At 40.7% G+C, this 6,312-nt stretch overlaps 1 protein-coding gene across 2 annotated transcripts in view; it reads right to left on the reverse strand.

Annotated features, from left to right (window-relative positions):
- si:ch73-22o12.1 (nectin-2) overlaps nucleotides 1-6,312 on the reverse strand; it is an 80,416-nt gene that overhangs the window by 67,195 nt on the left and 6,909 nt on the right. The gene's annotated exons all lie outside the window — the stretch shown is intronic.

Here is a 6,312-nt window from a genome sequence, read left to right on the forward strand (position 1 = left end):
ATTCACAATAAGACCAGGAAAGTGCATTAAGACAAAAATAAGATTCATTTCAACATCACATTGACTTTAAATAACACCTACATTCTTCGACTGCTAGCTAGAAACTATTTCAACTCTGTTAAGTACTGCCAGGGACCATCCATGCACAAAGGTTTTCACTTTTGCAGTTTGAGTTCCCATCAAAGCGAGGACTGAACGAGGGGATCTCAGAGAAAAGCAGAATGCTAAAGAAGGGGGATTCGTTTCATCTGCTCTTTTCGGCTCATCAGGAATGACATCAAATAAAATCTCTCACACAAGGTGAGGAAAGAAAAACCACGCAGCACAATAAGGTTGTTTGAACAAATCCATTTCAATTGCTTGAAATCCAGCAGAACATGCGTTTGCATAGCCTCTGTGTGAGAGCTGCTTGTTTGTCAGCCACACTTCCACTGAATGTTAAAATATCAATCTTTCTCTCTCGCTCCCTGACACCTCTCCTCCTCCATCAACCATCCCTTCATTCACCCACCCATCTATTCATCCCTCTCTCCCTCAGCATCTAAATAAATAAACATTGAGAAGGGAGCGAGGGAGACCAGGAGAGAAAAACTAGGACACTACAAACTGGGACCCATAGACCTCCCCCACACACAGACAGACTGAGAGAGACAGGAAGGAGTGGTATACCGGCACACATTTAGGTGAAGGAAGGAAGGAAGGAAGACGTGAGGGAAAGAGGAAGAGGAGTGTATATATGTTCAGGAAAGAGGGATAACAGCAGGGGAGAGATGAACCAGGCAGTGCATGGCGGACATTGGCACTATAAGATTATTAGCATTCCTGTAGCTCAAACTGTAGAGCATAATGTCATGGGTTCGATTCCCGGGGAATGCATGAACTGATAATATGTATTATTGGATAAAAGCATCAGCCAAATGTATATATGTAACTGTCAATGTTATTAATAATCCAAATCAGATAAAAAGACTTCCATGGGGAGAGACAGAGGGATGAAGATAAGGCTGAATAGAGAGTTCTGCCCTTTTAAGCTGCATCTGCCTAATCAAAATGCTCCAGTGCTAATCACTTAGAGTCGATTTTACATCCCTTGCTAGCTGGTCCGCCTGGGGCTTTTTTCCTGTTCTTTTCTTTTTCGTTCTCTCACAGGCCCGTGTTGCCCTGAGGGCTCGGTTATGGCACTGAAGAAGAATAGCTCACAAACTGAAAACAAAATGAGTCTACTCATACATATGATATACAAGCAGATGTTAAGCTTGCGTGCACATACAAAACTGCATGAAAATACTCAACCATACACACAGAGATCAGGAAATTTCATATGAAAATAAGAAGAACTATGACTTTCTAACTCCGAAGGGTGCAGGTCATCTCATATGAGTTTGGCACACCCTATACATTGACACAGTCACAATTCATGGATCAGTTTATTTTTCAATGAATATTTGATTGATAACAATTAGCCAACCATTTTGAAAAATCTTACCATGCCCAAACTTTTTAAATGGTTTAGTGTATGTATTATAAATAAACATCCAATAAACGTTAACACGTTTTGTTACAATGTTTTCTTGAAACGACTGTAGCATGTACCCCTCACTAATTGAGGGATTGAGCTGCTCAGTTTAATTTAGATTGACCCCAAGTAGCGTTCTTTTCCCGCAGTGCTCTTCGAGGGCACAGAAATTCACCCACTGTGTCAGCACTTTTATTCCCCATCATGCTTTGCTTCTCAGGGAGCACAGAGGGCCATAAAAAGGAGAGCCAGGGTGAAAACTATCCATTCACCCCTCATAAAGGGCGTGAGGAACATTTTCTCCTCTCTTCATTCTTCTGTCCTCTAGAGAGCAGAGGGAGAGAAGAGTGGATCCTCCGACGCTGCCATATCACTTACCTGTATAAATGGACATGGCTGAGAGAACAATGAGGGGCTTTCTTTAGTCTCCCCCTCACCCCACACACACACACACACACAAACTTGTTTGAAATGCAGTGTGATTCTAGAAGAGGTAGGGAACAAACACAATGGCTCCTCTGTTCCTCCATGGTCACCATTTCATGTTCCCTTTACTCATCACTGATGAACTGAGCTGTGACTGACAGGTACTATGTTAATGAATAATTATGTGTAATTTAGAGAGGAATTCAATACAAACAATACAATAATGCATCTACCATCTTTATCAACTGAACTGTACTGGTGCGTAATGTGGCATGAGCTAGCAGTGGTGATTTTGATTCATTCTAGTGACTCTGTTCACATATACCTTTACATTTAATCATTTAGCAGATGCTTTTATCCAAAGCGACTTAAAATGAGGAACGTTATCAGCCAAACAGATTCGTTCAGATTCATTCACTTATTCGTTCAGTGTTTTACATCAGTAGGTGGAGGAAGTCGGTGTCTTTTTGTCTTTTATGAGCGAGTCACTCAACAGATTTCTCCAAAAACAACTGTAGTTTATTAATAGTCTTGTAGAAATAATGTGACTTAGCCTATTTTTTACAAATTACAAAGCAGATTTATTTTTTCCACCATTGTGATGACAACCGAGACTCAAGACACATTCTTCCAACCACTGCACACAAAAAAAACAGACCAAAACACCTTTACTGAATGTACATTGCTGTGTGACGCATCAAACAATAGCTTAAAGTAAATCTAGCAAATGCGACACCTACACAGAATCTATTGTCACAGGAGTCAGTGAATTCTCTCACTGATTCTTACAAGTATTTTGACATTTAACTGAATCACCAAATGGTGTTCTCTGCCATCTCCACATTTTTTCTTTCAAAAATGGAAAATTAGCTGTTTCGCTGATTTAACCTCCATGAACCACATAATGTGACAAGAAAGGAAAGAGACAAGAGAAGAGAAAGACTACTGGGAGAAGGAAAGAGAGGTCAGACCCAATTTTAAGAGAAATGGTGTGATTGGAAGCAAAAACATGGACCTTCTTTTAGAGGAGAAAGGAAAGGGCAGAAGACGTGACTGCATCCAAATATTAGAGAGAAATAGACTGGTTGCATTTGAAAGAATGATTTTACATGAAAGGTAAATCAGAAACGAGAATCATGCCTGGGTTCTCCCGTCATAATAATAACTGCAAACAAAGCACAGAAACACAGTACTCTGAAGAAATTCTTGAAGAAATTTCAACTATACTGGTTTTACAAAGCAAACTGGATTAAACAACATCTATTCAAAGTCCACAACAAACAAAAAGAAACAGCAGAACAACAACAAAGCTGAGGAAGAGAAATGAGAAAGAAAGAAAAGACATGACTAGAGAAATAATGAGTCAGAGAGAGAGAGAGAGAGGGAGGGAAGAAGGTCGCTGGAGAGTGACAGACTGAACATCCCAGCAGTCAGATAGACCCGTTAAGTGGACTGAATCCTCAAGATGGAAGAAGTGAGAAACAAGGGATAAAGAGAAAGAGAGAGACTGGTGGGAGGATGGACTGCGCTCGTTTGTTAAATGGCTGACAGGAGCAAAAGAATGAGACAAAAAAACATCACAGAGGGAAGTCTGGAGAAACACAATGAGGATCAGAGGTCAGAAGAAAACAAGACAACAAAGAAGATAGTTCGGCAAACATACCTAACAAAATGTTAATTGCATGTTTGTATCTCATTATGTTAAAATGAGGCTTAAAGAGAAAGTTCAACCAAAACTGATCATTCTGTTTTGTTATAAACCTCTATGACTTTCTACGGACTATTTAAATTCATCCTCCATAACGCCATTTATATAATTTGTAAACTCTTGCATTACCAAGGCAACAACTAACACATTTGTATTACATTCCAAACTTTTTTTATATCAGCCCCACAGTGGAAAATGAAACCATATCTGTACCAGCTGATGGGCCAGATCGGCATGGAATGGTTCAGCAACAAAAACGGTTTAGACAATAGTGGAAAAGTGGCTAGAGTTGGATGAACTGTTCCTTTAAATTCCAAACTTTCAAAGTCACCTAGACAAGCTCCAGTTCTCCTTGGGAGAACTTGATTTGGGTGATTCACACATTTTTAGTTATTTTACAGTATTTCTTTTCAAATACGCTGACCTTATAAAATACTACATAGAACATACACTAGCATTCACCAAATGTACCCAACAGAACTCACAGGAGACGGGCAAAATGATCTTAAAGGTCACTGCTGTTTTTCTCTGACAGCTCGCTACATTGGGCATGCTAATGACATTAGCGTTCTCTGAGGAGCACTGTGCGGCTCGCGCTTACAGGAATAAGATAATTCACCTCGCTGTGACTGTGCTGTGGTTACTGTATCTGGTCTGGAATGAGGCTGCACAAAAAAAAAAAAAAAAAATGAGGCCATTTCTGGTTGGCTAGGATCCAGTCCGGCTTCCATCACGTCGTGGACTGGCACGACATTCTGCGGACCAGGTGCAAGCCGCTCAGGAAGAGGAGGAGAGGAAAAGAGAGTGAAAGACAAGGGCAAACTGGCGCTAACGTCATTGCTAACTACAACTGAGTGCAGGGATAAAGAGTGTGAAAAGGATGTGAAAGTGAAAAGAGGGTGGTGGGGATATAAGAGAAAGCATAGAGTAAATAAAAAAACGAGAAGATAAGTCATCACATCAGACGTCCTATATAGAAACGAGGGACTATATATTTCACAGCGATGTCAGTCCGACAGGGCAGAGGCTTAGCGTCTTTAATAAGCCGTGTCGACTCACAAGGGCATCGCTGGCCTTGCTGATCGATACAGGATCAATAGAGCAAAGCCTCGCTTCCTTGTCTGCCTCTGGCTAGCCGACTCCAGATGGACACGCAAAGGACAGTGAGAAAAAAAAGGGGGGGAGGGGGGGCAGAGGAAGGACAATCTTTTAAACAGTATCAGTCACTTCATAAAAGAGTGAGTGAGAGAAACCGAGGCTAATAAGAGGAAAATTGTCTCCTGCATGATTTGTGAATGATGGCTACCGAAGGTCACATGGTTCGTCACAGACAACGGTTTTAATTTTCGCTCCCGTGTAGCATAATGATGCAATTAATGACTAAAAGCCTGTTCACACCAAGGACGATAACTATAAAGTTTTAAAAATTGTTCTAAGTGTATGAGAATAGGGTCTTCCAACGATATTATTGGAATCACTCTTAAAGGAGAACTCCGGCCCTAAATGAACCTTTGGTCTAATAAAACATTGGTACCTAGTCAACCGTTCTCTGAGATTTGTTTTCATGATAATCGAATGTAAAGAGTTTTATCTCTAAAAACTGTTTAGCGTATAACGCTAGTAATGGGGGCATTTAATAAGTAAAAAGAAATCGCTAGTTAATACTACTAACAAGGCTCAAAATAGCCCCACACTAACACAGTAACATAATGAGGGTCCCTACATGCAAAACGAAGCATTGAGAACTTTGTAAGTGTACAGACAGTTTAATAAGAAGATAAAGATAAAGACAGTCCACTTCGTGTATACAGACAGGAGCCATCTTTGGAAAACAGACTCGACTAATCAAACCACGAACGACGTGCTAAGTGAGCTGAACTGTATGAATGGCGTTCGTGGTTTGATTAGTCGAGTCTGTTTTCCAAAGATGGCTCCCGCCGGAGTTCTCCTTTAAGGCTGGGACACACAAAGCGTTTTTGAGTGTCGGTCAGCTTAGTTTTTTGGTGTGTTCTGCACCACTGGCTCTAATCGGACGCCGTTTTGGGGCCGATTCAGCATGTTGAATTGACACTGGGCCATCGGTGAGAGAGAGAACTCTGATTGGCTGTTCAGCTTAGCGAACGAGCCAGTGCACAAAAATAAAAGCGAAAGTGATGAAAGCAAGTGAAGACGGCACAGACAGAAGGCTGTTATAATTATACATCTTACCTAAGCATTCGAATGCATGATTATTTCTAACATGAGGCGAAAACACAATCAGGTTTCGTCGCTAGTTCTTTGACGTCGACTTGGTGTGTCCCAGGCTTTAGAACGATTTTTTCCAGCTGATGTACAATAAAAACACTGAACGATAAAAAGTCAGAATCCATTCTTTTAATTAAATTGAGTGTTTAAACCAGTAGAAGCAGTTTCCTCTTAAAATAAGCAGAACGTTATTGTGCATAGGTGTGGATGCTAATAATTATTATCGTTATAGTTATTTTTATGGTTATCGTTCTTGGTGTGAGCTGGCATGTGTGTATGCATCTAAAATGACAATAAAATGGAGCATGATATCGCAGGACTGAGATTCTTTTAGCACTACTCATAATATAATGCAACTCTCCGCTGTGGGATTCAAGTCTCGCTTATGTAGCTATAGCTATTCGGAGGCACCGCTACC

This window comes from Rhinichthys klamathensis, unplaced genomic scaffold (genome assembly GCF_029890125.1).
Source record: "Rhinichthys klamathensis goyatoka isolate OS25496 unplaced genomic scaffold, OSU_Roscu_1.1 h1tg000679l_1, whole genome shotgun sequence".
Classification (NCBI taxonomy): domain Eukaryota; kingdom Metazoa; phylum Chordata; class Actinopteri; order Cypriniformes; family Leuciscidae; genus Rhinichthys; species Rhinichthys klamathensis.